Raw genomic sequence first — 15,587 nt, forward strand, 5'->3', positions numbered from 1 at the left:
ATCTTATATGTCGAGGAGTCAGTGGGAGTCTTAATGGTCTTGAAAGGTTTCAAGAACAAATCAAAATAGACCTTATTGATCATCACTAGCACATTAAAATCTAAGTGTCATTAAAATCTAAGTGTCATAAGATTTCCTCCTTCATGAAAGTGACTGTGAGGAAATGCTTTCACTAAGAAAGATTTTAAGAAGATAGTGATTGTGAAATTGAATTCTTGAATTCGATTATGGTTACGGTATCCCTTTCCATGATTCGAATTGTGGGATTTGGCAATTAGTCTAAATTGTTTAGACACACATAAGAGTTGTCTAAAGGAAAGGTGTATAAGCTTAGATAAAGGATTATCAAAGCATTAGGTATTAGAAACATGAACTTAAGAAATTCAACAAGTATTGTTTTTTTGGAAGTTAAGCTGGTTTCTGAATACATGTCAAAGCTAGTGGGAGCATAAGTGTTATGTTTATAATAATCATCATGATAGTGGGAGCATAAATGTTATGATTGTATGATTATTATGGAAAGTATTGCAATTCAGCAATATTAATTATAGAAAACAAGAGTTATACTTTGCAGAGTCGCAATAGTTGAAAAGTTGTTTAGCTATAATTAAGGGAGAGAATATTATGCTTCATTTCAAATCTAAAGGCTTAGGTTGTGGAATGTTAATAATTTAGTCAAGGAAACATAGTGTGTTCACAAATTTCGATTATGATTACGGCATTCCTCTTCATAGTTCGAAATTTGAGAACGTAGCACATAAAATATTATGGCAGAAGATTAATAAAGTATCAAATCTTTATGTAAGACGTTATGCATCGTTTCCCATATGCTTCGGGTATAGGATCGATTGCAAATGCTATAATATTTGACCATTCTAAAATTTTCCAAATGTCTAGCGCATTTAGAGGGAAGAAGGACAAGAATCGGTTTTGACTAAGATAATTAAACAACTATCAAAGGACAATCCAAAGTTCGCCGATGATTAGTCACTTGTGAGTAGTTGGAAGTATAGTATTGAATGGACCATATTGATATTATTATGAATAGATAAGATTCTATTAAGAATGAGTTGTCATATGGAAAATATGGAAACGTGTCCATATTAGGAATTGAATATTGAAAATATATGTCTAGATTAGAAACTTTTATGCAAAAGGATGTTCAAAGGAATGTACTTTGAGTGAGAGACATCATATCTAAGGAATTGTATTGTAACATTCTCCAATAGAGGACTTTGTAATATCGTTGGCAATAGTCTTTGTGACTTTTTGTGCTATCACATTACGAAAAGGATCATTGCATAAAATATTAGAATCTAACATATTTTATAAGTGGCAAGAATTTGATATTCTTTCACTTATGAAAAAGGATTTGGAGTTGTGAAATGAGTATGATTGGAAATGTGTTCATTTGATCTATTTCACAAAGTAAGAACCATAGGTAAACATTGTGTGCATGCTAAGATCATGGGACAAGTGTTGTAATAATTCAAGTAAAAAGTTGATTACCCGAAACAACAAATAATGAGTAATCGATATGCTGATAAATAAATGGTGTTTTATTTATACTCAAAGGTTTGAGGCCATATGGGATTAGTATTATCCTTGTGTTTCACTTTGCATGTTTTGACTTCCTGAATAATTTAATTGGTTTAGAACAGTCAAATTATTCGAACGGGCCACAATCGTTCATATGTTGGAAGTAGGTATTAGACGTAACCAAATGTTTGCTGAAACATTCATGAGTGCTTATGAATATGATTTGAGCATTGGATTAAACCCACGCTCACTTGGATCACTCCATGAATTGTATCACAAGTGATTGGTGAGACGATAATATCTTATATTCTTGAAACCGAGATGTGTGAGTTGTATCTTTCAAGTCGGTTGCACGTTGATAATATGTAAACGCACCAGTAACTTGGTGTCATAAAACATATTGTTGTGTGTGATTCGGTGAGTGAGTGCAAGCGAGCGTTGAATCAAAGTTTATCCATTCCTTTTATCCAAAGTAGGATAAAAGCGATATCTTTGGTCCCCTCGATGATTTAGTGATGACAAACGTAAATGCTCGGCCGGGCTAGGGCTAATTTGATTTGTTCAATTAGTCAGTCGTCATAAATCGGAAGTCGAGAAATGGTACAGAGAGAATGATTAGAAATCATGTCTTATACGATATCTAGAATGGAGGAATATATGATCCCTTATTTAAAGGACACGTGTATCTGATAGGATCAAAGTTGACAACGGCTTTGGAAAGCTACGATTGCAGATCAGGATCTGAAGTCATACGCAGAATAGTTATTAGACTTATCCAAGTGGGAGACTGTTGGATTAGTGTCTAAGTCCATAACTATTTTGGTATGTACTTGACCCGATTGTGCATGGTCCTTTTGGGTTGCCTTCACCAAAGCAACTTGATAGGATGAATTATGGAGAGAAATGATTAAATATGATTTATTAATATATGATGGGAATAATATATTAAAGTAGAAATCATATTGTTTAATTAATATTAGTCAAGAATTAATAAGAATCAAGTTTGTGACTAAAAGAGATTAATTAAACTTAAGGGACTAGAATTGTAATTATAAGATAATTGCAATTGGGCCATGGATTGCCTTATATTATAAGGTTGGACGAATTCTATGGGAAAACCCATTGGAAATTGTCCAAGGCCTTTAAGGAAAGGAGTCCATGGGTTTCTTAGGGCTTAAGCATCAAAATTAGGGTTTCCTTGTTAGATAACCCTAATAGCCTCACTATATATAGAACCCTTATGCTCCAAAAACGTTGTGAACAAATTATCTAGGGTTTCCACACGTTTTTGAGAGCCTCCTTCTCTTCTCTTCTTTATCCTCTTGCTCTTGGTGTTTGTGAACCATTAGAGGAGTGACATTTGTGACTCTAAGCTTTCTAAAGTCATTACAAGGAGGATTTGAGATTGTTATTGCTACATAACAATCAAGGTATGATCGAAACCCTAATTATATGTTATATTGATTATCATATGCTAGATCTAGGGTTTATAGTCTTGGATAAATTGCATGTACAATAGAGAAACCTAGATCCAAGCATTAGGGTTTGTATGAGCACATAGGATGTTCTTATGATCAAAACCCATCAAAACCTTCTTGAAATACTCTTGGAAGCAAGAACCACTAGTGTCGTGCCTCTAATGGTTCACACCCAAACCCTAGCAACCAAGGAACTTGAAGAGCGAGAGGATAGAGGGCTAATTTCGGCCTAATCAATCTATAGAATTCATTGGCCAAAATTTGCAAGATATAGGGGTCTTTATATAGTGTCATTTCGAAACCCTAGATAACCCTAAAATGAATAAAATAATATTATTTCATTTTGGTAATTATCCACCTTCCTAACTATCCTCCAAGGATAATTTTAGATCTTAAAACCCCTACAAAAATTGTCCAAGGCTTCTAGGAAGGTTCTAGAATGCCTCTTGCTTAACTATTGAGCAATTACACTTCACTCCTATACTTTTAATTAATTTCATTAATCCCAAAATTAATTCTAATTAATTTCTGATTAATTATTAATTAAATATTACTATTTCTAATTATTATTCTCATAATATATTAACAAATCATTTATATTGATTTCTAATTAATTTATTAATCATATAATATATTAATAACCCAGTCTCTCTTTCTAAAAGTTATCATATATTATTACTAAGTGTGAGGGAAACCCAAAAGGACCGTGTTACTATCAATTTAAGTTTATACCAATTATAATTATGGGTTTAGACACCCAATCCGACAGTCTCTCACTTGGATAAGTTTGTATCTATAATTACCCGTATAACTTCCAAACCGATCAACAAATTGTAGCTTCCAAAAGTCGATGTCGAACTCTGACCCATTCAGTTACATGTCCTAAGATAAGTGATCAAATATCCCTCCATTCTACAACATATCGTATGGACATGAGACATGAATTATAATCAATCTCATTGTCCAAGATTTTGTTTCCCGGTTTTTGATTGTGATGACGACATAAGACTTCTAATTGAACACATCAACTTAGTCTTGGCTAGGCCTAGCACTTTCAAGTCAACACCAAATCATCGAGGGCCCGCAAATATCTCTTTTCCCGTTAGGGAAAAAGAAACGAATAAACTTTGACTTATATGTTTGCACTATTTACTCATCAAATCATGCACAACAATACATTTTATAACATCATGTTATTGATGTGTTTACGTATTATCAGTGCACAATTGACTTGTTAACCACAACTCATATATCTCTATTTTAAGAATATAAGATATTAGCGTCTCAGAATTAATCGTGATAAAATCCATGAAGTAATTCTCTGAGGGTGGGTTTATCCAATACTCAAAATCCTCATTTTCTAAGTACTCATGAACATTGTAGCAATCTTATCGTAATGTCTAATCCTGATAGACAATCTACAATTCAATTCATGACAATCTTATTTCACTACTTACTTCCAAAAGTATGAACAACTATGGAATTTTGAATAATCAAATTATTCAGGAAGTAAAACATGCAAAGTGAAACACAATAATAACCTAATTAACCATGGTCTCAAAACTATTCAATATAAATAAAACTCTTATTATTTAATCACCATAATAATTAAGACTTTATTCACTGTATGATATTTCGAGTAATCATTTAACCACTTGAATAAACATCAGTCATGCCATGTTATGAACGTGCATACTATGTTTCTCTATGGTCCATCCTTTGTGAACAGATCGACCGGACACTATTCCAATGATGCTCATTTCACAATTCCAAATTCTTGTCACTACTAAAACGTGTTAGAATTCCAACCTTACAATACATTGTCCTTCTATGATGTCGAGGCTTCAAAGTCACAGAGACTTAGCTAATGAAATTACAAAATGTTCCATTGGAAATTTGTTACTAAAAAACAATTTCATGGAAATGAAGTCTCAAATTCAAGATACACTCCTTGAATACCTTTCTTGCATTAAAGTTTCCAACTAACATGTAGATTTTAATAATCAACTCCCACTACGGAAACATTTTCATATTCCCATATGACCATCAATTCTGATCAAGAATCATCTTCATCCGAATTATGTCAATATGGTCCTTCCAACCAATACCATACTTCCAACTATCTACAAGTAACCAATCTTTTGGTATAACCTCATAATGTTCTTAATAGTTGTTTAAAAACATTAATCATATAAAGTTATAGTCATTTTCCCTTTTCAATGCCTAAGGCATTTGAAAAAATCAGAACAAATGAATATTATAGCATATATAATCGATCCTATATCCGAAGCATATGAGACTCGATTCATTATGTCTCACATAAGGACTTTGTATCTCTTGCTATAATATTTATATATATTGAATCTCCTATGTTGAATCATTTCAACATAATATTCATGTATGTTTATGACTAAGTTCTATTAAACTATGAAATCTAGACTTTTAGATTCGAAACGAAGTATGAGTGCCCTCTCCCTTAAGTCTATCATAGAGAAACAATTCCCAACTGTTGCAATTTGCAAATTGAAAACTTTGTTCCCTACAAATAGTATTTCCAACTTGCAATACTAGTATAGCAATTATGCTCCCACTAGCATAACAATTATGCTACCACTAGATTTGACATGTATCTAGAAATCTACTGGACTTCTAGAAATCAATACTCTTGACTTTGTTACTAAAGTGCAGATTTCTAATATGTAACGTTTCGGTAAGTCTCCAACTAGACTTCTTAAGCTTATACACCTTCATTAGATAACATATATGTGTGTATTTAAACCCTTTCCGAACTTGTAGCTATATGTTTTTGAAAGTTCAAACAATTCCTTGCCATTTCTCGCAGTTCAAAATATGAAGAGGTGTGTCGTAACCGTACTATGAATTTGAGAATGCAATTAACACAACTACTAACCATAATGATATTTATTAGCTCTTTTAAAATCTACTAGGGAAAGTGTTTCCTCATAATTATTCTCATCAATTAGAGCTAAACCTTTTGCTACCTAGATTTCAGTGGTGTATACGTTCCCATGTATGTGAATCTATCATTTCCAAGGGCCTACCAGTGCTTTCATGTTGTTAAGTACAAGGGCCTACCAGTGCTTTCATGTTGTTAAGCAACTCACTTATATTGATCAATGTACTTTCATTGACCAACGTGCTTTGATTTGTGTATTCAAATGAGAACCATAGAAGTCATAAGCATTGCCAACTCAACTGGAAGGTGCACAGAAACAAGAATGTGTCAATTGAACAAAATAGGTTATCAACCTCAGGTCGTGTGCTAGTGATAACTAACAGGTTTATTGTTGACTAACTCCTGAAACTCTCAAGATCAATAAGACTCCCACTGACTTCTTGACATATGAGTTTTTTCTCAAGGAACATTCCTTGAAAAAACAAATATTCAAAAGTTCGTGTGAATTCTCGACAAGAAGACACTTCATTTAATAGATCTCAATTTATCCTTTGTTTCTTGATTAACGAAAAACATCACAACTCCAATTATATATGTGCTAGAGTAAGAAAACATCTTTACTCCACATATTTGAGGTGTTTTTCAACCTTCTTAGTTTAAAATGAGTTTCAAGATACGATTTGCAGTTACTAGAGTATGACTCTAAAACTAGATTGGAAACATAGTATGATTCATTTCTTGATTTAACTACTTCGACAACTTCCGATTCCTTTTCTTAGTCATACAATTATACTAAGATGTTCTTCAAGGATTCAATTGTGATATAGTTCCACAATCATTAAGATGATCACAAAACATGATACTAAAGTACTCTCATTTCCTTTCAGATTGGAGAAACTTTTATCTTTCTGCCTGAAAGATTCTTCTTATTCGTTTTTCTACTCTTTGAATCTTTTCAAAGTATCAAAATTATGATTAATCATATAAACACAACCATATTTACTGAAACATCAGTAAATCATGACGAATAGAGTTATCATCCTTTGTGGTTGATCTAAATAGTCCATATCAACATGTAGTAGATACACTAGTCCTTCACTTAACTCACATAAACATGTGATCAATGAATTACTCATAAATTTCCAATGAATAAGATTCTTATTCACAATACAATGTGAATTGTACAACACCAAGTATCTGTCCAGTTGGTGATGAGATTTCTTTTCACTTAGTTAATTATGATAATACCAAAAACGATATCATAAGAATCAAATCCACAATTAATATTGCTAATATTAGAAATGAATTCAACACTTTCATAAATGCCATTGTAAGGAAATATAAAGTAAGCCAACTAGATAAACCAAAATGTCACTTTTATTAAAAATAAACGAAAAATTGGAACTTGTCCTTACAACGCATAATAAAAACTATATTTCTAGACATCTACGAAGAGTAATAGCAATTTATTAAGTTATCATAACTCCTAAGAAGTAGCGCCAAATTTAGCTCACTCTTCTTAAACTTCCTTCGTTTTTTTTAGATCCTACAACAACATCAAAATGTGATTATCACATCATGTATTAAGAGTCAATGAATAGGAATTTGTTAAGACAATGGAGTTAAATAATGGATATACCTGAAGTAGAGTCACACAACTTGACTTCACTATTTCTAAGATCTTTTAGGTACTTTGGGCAGCTTCGCAACCAATGTCCCATCAATTGGAAATAGAAACATATGGACTCTTTAGGGTTAACACATGGAACTATCTCAAAACCAACATTTCTTTTTACCATACGATCAAATGGTTTGACCTTGGCTGATCCCTTTCCACTGGGAGAAGAAATCTGTTTTGGACCACCACTGTCAATGTCCATGGAAACTTTGGAATCAGACCTTTTAATCACTTCTGCTTCAGATGTGCTCTTAAGCATTTCTGCTTCAGCAACAATCAACATTTGGGTCAGATCAATAAGGTTCATGTCGATATTCCTCATATGAAAGTTCTCAATGAACTGACAAAACGACTTAGGAATCGAAAGATGTAATTGTGATTTTGTAACAACGTAAATTTTCAAACAATTTTTCCTTTTTAAAACAAACATTTACTCATAAAATATTGTCAAAACATATTGTATCAGTTGTTATCATCACAAAACATCTCCCCAAAATCTCAAACATAAACTCCATAAGTGTGTACGAATCATGTCGGCGCCTTCCCGCGCTCATCACTAGTACCTGAAACACATAACACAACAACTGTAAGCATAATGCTTAGTGAGTTCCCCAAAATACTGCATACAACATATACGCCACTCGAGGCTATAATACGACCTTCTGGTCGACGTGTCTCAACGGGACCCTCCAGTCCCGTAGCTCGTTGGACCCTCTGGTCCGGTCATAGCTCGTTGGACCCTTCGGTCCGGTCTATAACATCATACACATACATATATCACATAGCACATAACTCATACGTAACACATAAGACCCTCTAGTCAACACATAATACCACTCTAGGTAACGTATAGTGAGAAGACTCACCTCGATGTCTCGATAAGTATCTGACTCGGTAGAAATGTGATCTAGCCTCCGCCTAATCACATAAAGTAAATACTCTCATAAATACAACTGTACTCAACCCTAAAAGTCAACAAGGTCAACAGTCAACTTTGACCCGACTCGTCGAGTGCACTAGGGCGACTCGGCGAGTCCACACATGTCCACTGACTCTCTTAGTCCTTCTTTTGGCATGTCGAGTACTTCCCCTGACTCGATGAGTTCCACCTGGCATGAATCGCGGGGCCACCCCGACTCAACTCGCCGAGTCTCAAGAAAAACTCGGCGAGTTCCAACTTGAACTCAGACTCCCTTGACTCTCCCTGAATCACCGAGTTATTCCCCAACTCGGCAAGTCCACTCACTGAGTGATTAACGGGCAACCTTCATACTACTCGCCGAGTCTGTTCTTCGGACTTGGCGAGTTCATGCCATGCACAAACTCTATACAACTCATGAGGTCAGATCTGTTCCATACAATCATAGATCTGGCCTCCCCAAGCATGATAATTTACGTAAAGTTCGGACCTTGGCACTCATATAACATCTAAATGGTCCAAAATGGTGATATAGCCCCAAAAATGACATTCCTAGCTCATGGCTCCCAAAAGAACTCATAAAGCTCCAAGGTTTAAGGCCTCTAGACCTCTTTGGGTCCAGATCCAGAACACAAACTCAAGAAGGGACCAAATTCTCCACTTAATCAACCTCTAAAAGGGTTAGAAAACCCTAACACTAAGAATCAACACCATAAACTGAAGAAGGTTTGAGAATAATACCTCAATACAATCTCTATGAGCTCAAAAACCACCAAAATCGCACCTCCTTCAGCCTCCTCTTGCCTTGAACACTTCCTTCTTGCAAAAACACTCACAAAAGGTTCAAGAATGGCCTCTCCTTCCTCACAAACGCTCTAGATCTCTTAGGGTTTCTCTTTGGGGGTTGGTGGCCGCAAATGACGGCCTTAAGACCCTTTAAATAGGTCTCAAACCATGGAAATTAGGTTTTCATTAAACAGCGTGGACTCGCCGAGTCCACTCATGAACTCGCCAAGTCCAGCTGTGAACTCGCATACGAATCCGCGACCATACTCGGCAAGTCTAGACATCAACTCGTCGAGTCTCCCCTCAACACCCAAAAATAAAAGAACAAAAATATAATACCTGGGAAACCGGATGTTACAATTCTCCCCCACTAGAATCAGACTTCGCCCTCGAAGTCTCACTCTGCAAACAACTCTGGATGCTGCTCCCGCATCTCACGCTCTAGTTCCCAAATCAATTCCGACCCTTTCCGATGTTGCCATTGGACCTGCACCAGAGGCACTTCCTTGTGCCTCAAAACCTTGATCTTCTGATCCCTGATCCCCACCGGTCTCTCAGCATAATTCAGGCTCGCATCCACCTGAATATCTTCTAATGACACCACTGCCGACTCATCGGCTATACACTTTCGCAATTGCAACATGTGGAAAGTGTCATGAGTAGTATGTAAGAAAGCAAGAATTGTCAGGAGTAGTAATAAGTGGAGTATAGAGATGCAGTAGGAAATCATGAGACCATAGGTGTCGATGGTCGAGTAAAAAGGGGTTACATCGGAGCTTGCGGGTCCGGTGGTGCATGCCGCAAGTGCGGAAAGGAGGGGCACTGTGCACGGGATTGTTGGCAGTCAGTGCCAATTCGGGATTTGAGGAGGACAGGATGAAGCGGAGCCCCAGAGGGCTCAGGGTCGGGCTTATCTGCGTGCGACAGAGGGAGACGGAGCAGTGCCGGAGGCAGCTGCGGGTATGATGCTTTCATGATGTCTTAATTGTCTTGCATTGATTTTGGCGTATTGTTTGTGCTGGTATCTTGTATGGATTTCGATGCGGTATTCGTTGTTTCACGGGTCTGGCATGGTTAGGGATTGGTGCTTCAAGTTTTCGCTTTGGCATACGTTATTCCCTGATGGTTGGGTATGGTTATAATTGGTGTTTTAGTGTCAGTAGTCTTGTGCGGTTCTCGATGTGGTGTTCATCCTTTGGGCAGGTTGTGGGTTTGGTTATGGGTTATTGTCGAGGATTCCTTTGGTTATCGTTCGTGGGGGTTGTTAGGGGAGGTGCGGCACTGGGTTGATTGTCGGGTAGCATCTACAGTCGTGGAGTGGATGATTGAAGGACTAGATTCTTGTGAGTGGGTTGATCAGGGAGGAGGTGTGTTTTGTTGAGGGTTGCTTGTGCTTGTGGGAAGCAGTCAGTGTGTAATTGTTCTCTTTGTACAGGATTGTTCTGTAAGGTCGTTAATGACGATCGGTGGCAGTTAGTCAGTGCTTTAGTGGAGGGGAGAATTAGAAAATTCTCCGGAAGATCGATGAGTATGTGAGGGTGCCTAGCTGTTGGGATTCAACAGTGTTTGTCAGCGCAGAGTATGGGCCGACGGGAGCGAGTGTCGGGTATGCGGGGCGGGATACAGACCTAGGGCATTCGATTGTGGAGGCCTGAGAGAAGGCCGGGATCAAGCTTGAGTAAGTAACCGGGGTTATGTGATCAGAGTATTGGTATGTTTGAGGTACGTGATGGGTTGTACTGCGTTAATCCCACGGGATTTATGTTGTGCATGTTTCTAGAGTTGGAACCGGAAGGTTCCCAGAGTTCGAACCTGAGGGTTCGCAGAGTTGGGTGTACGGACCCACAGAGATATAGCCTCGAGTGGCTGGTATGTGTTATGAGAGTCGGTCCAGTCATGCTGGAGACTCTGTTGGTATTGCTGGATCAGTTTGAGATTGCGGATTGTGTATGTTGCAGTGTGATTGCATTGGAAGGTCTGGCCCCGGGTTAGTGATCTTGTTTAGCTGAGGCAGTGATTTTGATGAGTGGAGAGAGTGCATGGGATTGAGAGCCCCTACAATGGGAACCAGAGTATGTGAATAGCGGTTACGCAAAAAGGGTGGTGTCGCTTGGGGCGAGCACTGTGGCACCGGTTGGAATGGCATTATGGCCAAGAGGGTTCCTTGGAAAAAGGAAAAGAGGAAGGTGTGTAACTCCGAAGGGGTGCAAGTTCACGAAAGTGAAAGCTGCAGAACAGAATTATGGTTAGAGTATTTCAAGTATGGTTTCGAGCATCGTGTTTGCGGCAGTGAAGTAGGAACCCATCCGGGTTGGGATGACTGACGAGACTCAGAAAGGATGCAAGGGAATAGAGAATCTTGAATTCTCAGTGTGATTCTGATCAGGGTATAGGACGGATATTAGTGGTTCGTCTTGGGAGATGTTCGAGGATATCATCAGTGAATCGGGTTTTTTTTTCAACCTGCGAGTGTTGGGACTAGTTCAGTATGTGTATGTGATGGCAAGAGGGAACTTGTGAGAGTTGGTCTGAGAGGGAGAACGGATCTCTCAGTCGGTCCGGAATGGGCAAAGTGGGCTTTGGATCGGGGATCCGGTGGTTCAGGGTTTCCTAACCCTTATGGGTTGAGTGATCGTTGAGATTTGGAGCAGAGTGCACCTTGGATAATTTCCGATTATAGAGAGTGATGAGCAGTTCAGAGTTCGTGCTTTAGTTGGCAGAGCAGACTCAGCAGGTTAAAGAGAGTTAGTGATCGTCTAGAGTTAACAGGAAAGTTATGCAGGCAGACGCCGTTACGAGCATGTGATTCAGGTCGGCGACTTCGTATTTCTGACGGGGTGTTTCGATTTAGGAAGAGGGGTAAATGGGGGGCCCCGGTATGTTGGGTCTTTTCGTGAAGGTGCGAAGGCAGGAAGGGTGGCCTACCGTTTGGAGCTGCCAACGGAATTGGGACGGATCCATGACACTTGTATGTGTCGCAATTGAAGAGGTGTATGGCAGATGAGTCAGCAGTGGTTCTACCAGAGAACGATTAGGTGGATGCGAGCCTGTGTTACGCCAAGAGGCCAGTGGCCGTCGGAGATCGGAAGATCAAGGTTCTGAGGAACAAGGAGGTACCTCTGGTATTGGTTCAGTAGCGGCCTCGGAAGAGATCGGTAGTGTCTAGGGAAGCCGAAACGTGAGATGCGGGAGCAGCAGCTAGAACTATTTTCAGAGTGAGACTTCGAGGGCGAAGTCTAATTCTAGTGGGGGAGAATTGTAACAGCCCAAAATCTCAAGTATTGTTAAGTTGCATTTTGGGGGTGTTTTAAAGGGGAGACTCGACGAGTTGGATCCAGACTCGCCGAGTAGGGTCGCAGGTTTGGTCGCGGGTTCACGACTGGACTCGACGAGTCCAGATATGGACTCGGCGAGTCGACGCTGTTCAGCGGAAACCCTAGCCGTTCAGTATTGGGTCGTATATAAGGGTTATTATGCCGTTATTTCACGACTTTGGATCGATTGGGAAGAACCCTAGGCGACTGGGGCGGCTAGAGCAAGCTTGAAGGCCATTGGTGACCTTGAAGGAATTGTTGTGCAAGGAGGAGAAGGGTTTTAGCTAAAGGAACTGCAGGGAGTTCGAGTTCTGAAGTTTGGGGACATGGAAGGTACATCATTCAGGTAATAATTCGGATTATATTCTCCTGTGATTGATGTGTATATAGATTTAGGGTTTATGGAACCCATTTGGAGTCTAGATGGATTGTTGTGTTGTTATTCAACGTTTATAACCTTGTATTAGGACCCTTAGAGGTCCAGAAGGTCCCATGTTTGTATATTCGAGAATATATGTATCTCAGGAAGCAGTTCGATCGACTGCATGGCGTAGACTCGCCGAGTCGGATGATCAGACTCGGCGAGTAGCTTGAAGATTTACTGGGACTCGCCGAGTTTGTTCTTCAGGCTCGGCGAGTAGAGTCGGGGTGGCCCCGCGATTCTTCCACGAGGACCTCGTCGAGTCAAGAGGGATACTCGACGAGTAGAAAGGGATCATGCAGGAATTGGTGAGGACGACTAGACTCGCCGAGTCGCCAGGGTACTCGCCGAGTCCAGTCGAGATGGCCGTTGACCAGAGTTGACCTGTGTGTAACGTTTTAGGGTCAGTTAACGTGGAAGATAGAAGTATTAAAAAGAGATATATGATGAGACAGGGAGCTTGTAGCTCGGAGGATCAAGTGCAAGAGATTTCAGGAGTTGCTATCTTCCAGTGGCCGCGAGGTGAGTCTTCTCACTATACTGTACCCGGAAGGGTTTGACTTTGTGACCGGAAGGTCGGATATGATATGTGATATGTATGCTATATGTGGTAAGTTATTTGTTATATGTGCTATGTATGATATGTGGGCCGGAAGGCAATATGTTATGGGCCGGAAGGCGATTATGTTATGGGCCGGAAGGCGTTGTATTGAGGACCGGAAGGTCAGGGCCTGGAAAGGCGTATGTGCGTAAGTGTATATTGGGGAACTCACTAAGCTTCGTGCTTACAGTATTTATGTTATGTTGTTTCAGGTTCTTTCAGTAACGCGGAATGGCATCGGCTCGATTGTACACACCGAGGAAAGAGTTGTATTTTGGAGGATCCTGGTTGTCTATTCAAATGAAAATGGAACTATGTTTTGTAATTCGAATATGAATAAGATTTTAAACAAGTGTTTTAATATTAAATTGATTATTTAAATGAAAAATTTTGCTTTGAAAATCCACGGTGTTACAAATTGGTATCAGAGCCTTGGTTTGAGGGATTCGGACGCGCCTACGGGTGAGTCTGGACTCAAACTGAGGAATTAAGAAAAGGTTTTCAAATAAATAGTTTTCTAAAAGTGAATAAGAGTTCAAAGAGAAAGCAAGAAAGAGCAGTGTGTACAATCAGCCAGAGCCAAACGGTGATTTCCCAAAATACCCTTACTTTTGTATTATGAGATATCTATTATTCACTTTATGAGATATTATTGCATGCTAGAGACAGGCTAGGTATTTCATATCTTAGGACTAGAGTGGCCTGATTTGTGATGCCTTAGTCTAGGGTTTGCTGTTATATGTGCGTTATGCTTTTGTGTGTATGTGATGAGTGAGAGTATCTAGTTAGAACGCACAAGGGGTAAAGCTACGGGGTACAGAGGTACTTCCGAGGATGAGCTGAGAAGGTGGAGCTACCACAGATGGGGAGTCCTATGTATGCTTCAATGCTCGAATGTTGCTTGCTTTGTGCTTTGTGGAGTTATCGATGATGGGAGTCAGCTACTAAGTGAGTATGACGATACTCAGGAGGTAGAGGGTTGGCATCATTAGGAACTCTTCAGCAGCTGATAGCAAAGAAGTGGGAGGACAGCGGAAGGGACTAGGGAGTAAACCTAGCCAGATGAGTGCGCGGGTAGAGTAGAAGATTTCGCTGGAAAGCGAGCACGCGCGATGAGATGGGTGAAAGAGCAGGTTTATCAGCTACTTAGGAACTCTGGGATGGTCCGTGTGGAAAGTATGGGTAGATGTGGCAAGTAGTATGGGCCCGTACTACTGAAAGCAGAGGACCCATACTTGATACAGGGGGCATTCTGAAGGTCCTAAGGAACCGATTGAGGGGCGAGGTTATGGTTCGGATACCATACATCGGAGCGGATACAGAGTGATGTTATGGTCCGGGCACCATACATCGGAACAGATTGAGATAGATGTTGTGGTCCGAGTGCTATACATTGGAGCAGATTGAGGAGTGGTGCTATGGTTCAGGTACCATACACCGAAGCATGTTGAGGAGGGATGTCATGGGATGAATACCATGGTTCGTAGTGGATGATGCTTGTGGCTATCTTGTTATCCGGTTATGACCGATGAGGTAGAGATTGGACGCTATGGGTTTCAGGCCTGTAGACCATGATTGAGTACGGAGAGGCGTTCCTCGAGGGGAAAGGCGAGTGCCTATCAGAGTATTTTGGTAAGAGTCAAAGACAGGGGAGAATTTCAGTTGAGTCGAGCAATCTGAAGACAGAGGAGAGGTCACCTTTTTGGGTGGGTAGTGTCATTTATGCTCGTGTGCAAGACGCGAGAGGTCTGGTGTTTCAGTTCTGGATTGGGAGTACACCCTGCAGGTAGTTATCGATAATGACTTCCCTCAGAGCATCAGGTAGCGGGTGTACCGCGAGACAGAGATTTACCGTGAACAGACAGTCAGTTGGGGCTGAGGTAGTCGAGAACCACACCACACCTAATTGAGAATAACAGGTTGGGTTATAGTGG

The sequence above is a fragment of the Lactuca sativa genome, chromosome 6 (assembly GCF_002870075.4).
Source record: "Lactuca sativa cultivar Salinas chromosome 6, Lsat_Salinas_v11, whole genome shotgun sequence".
Classification (NCBI taxonomy): Eukaryota; Viridiplantae; Streptophyta; class Magnoliopsida; order Asterales; family Asteraceae; genus Lactuca; species Lactuca sativa.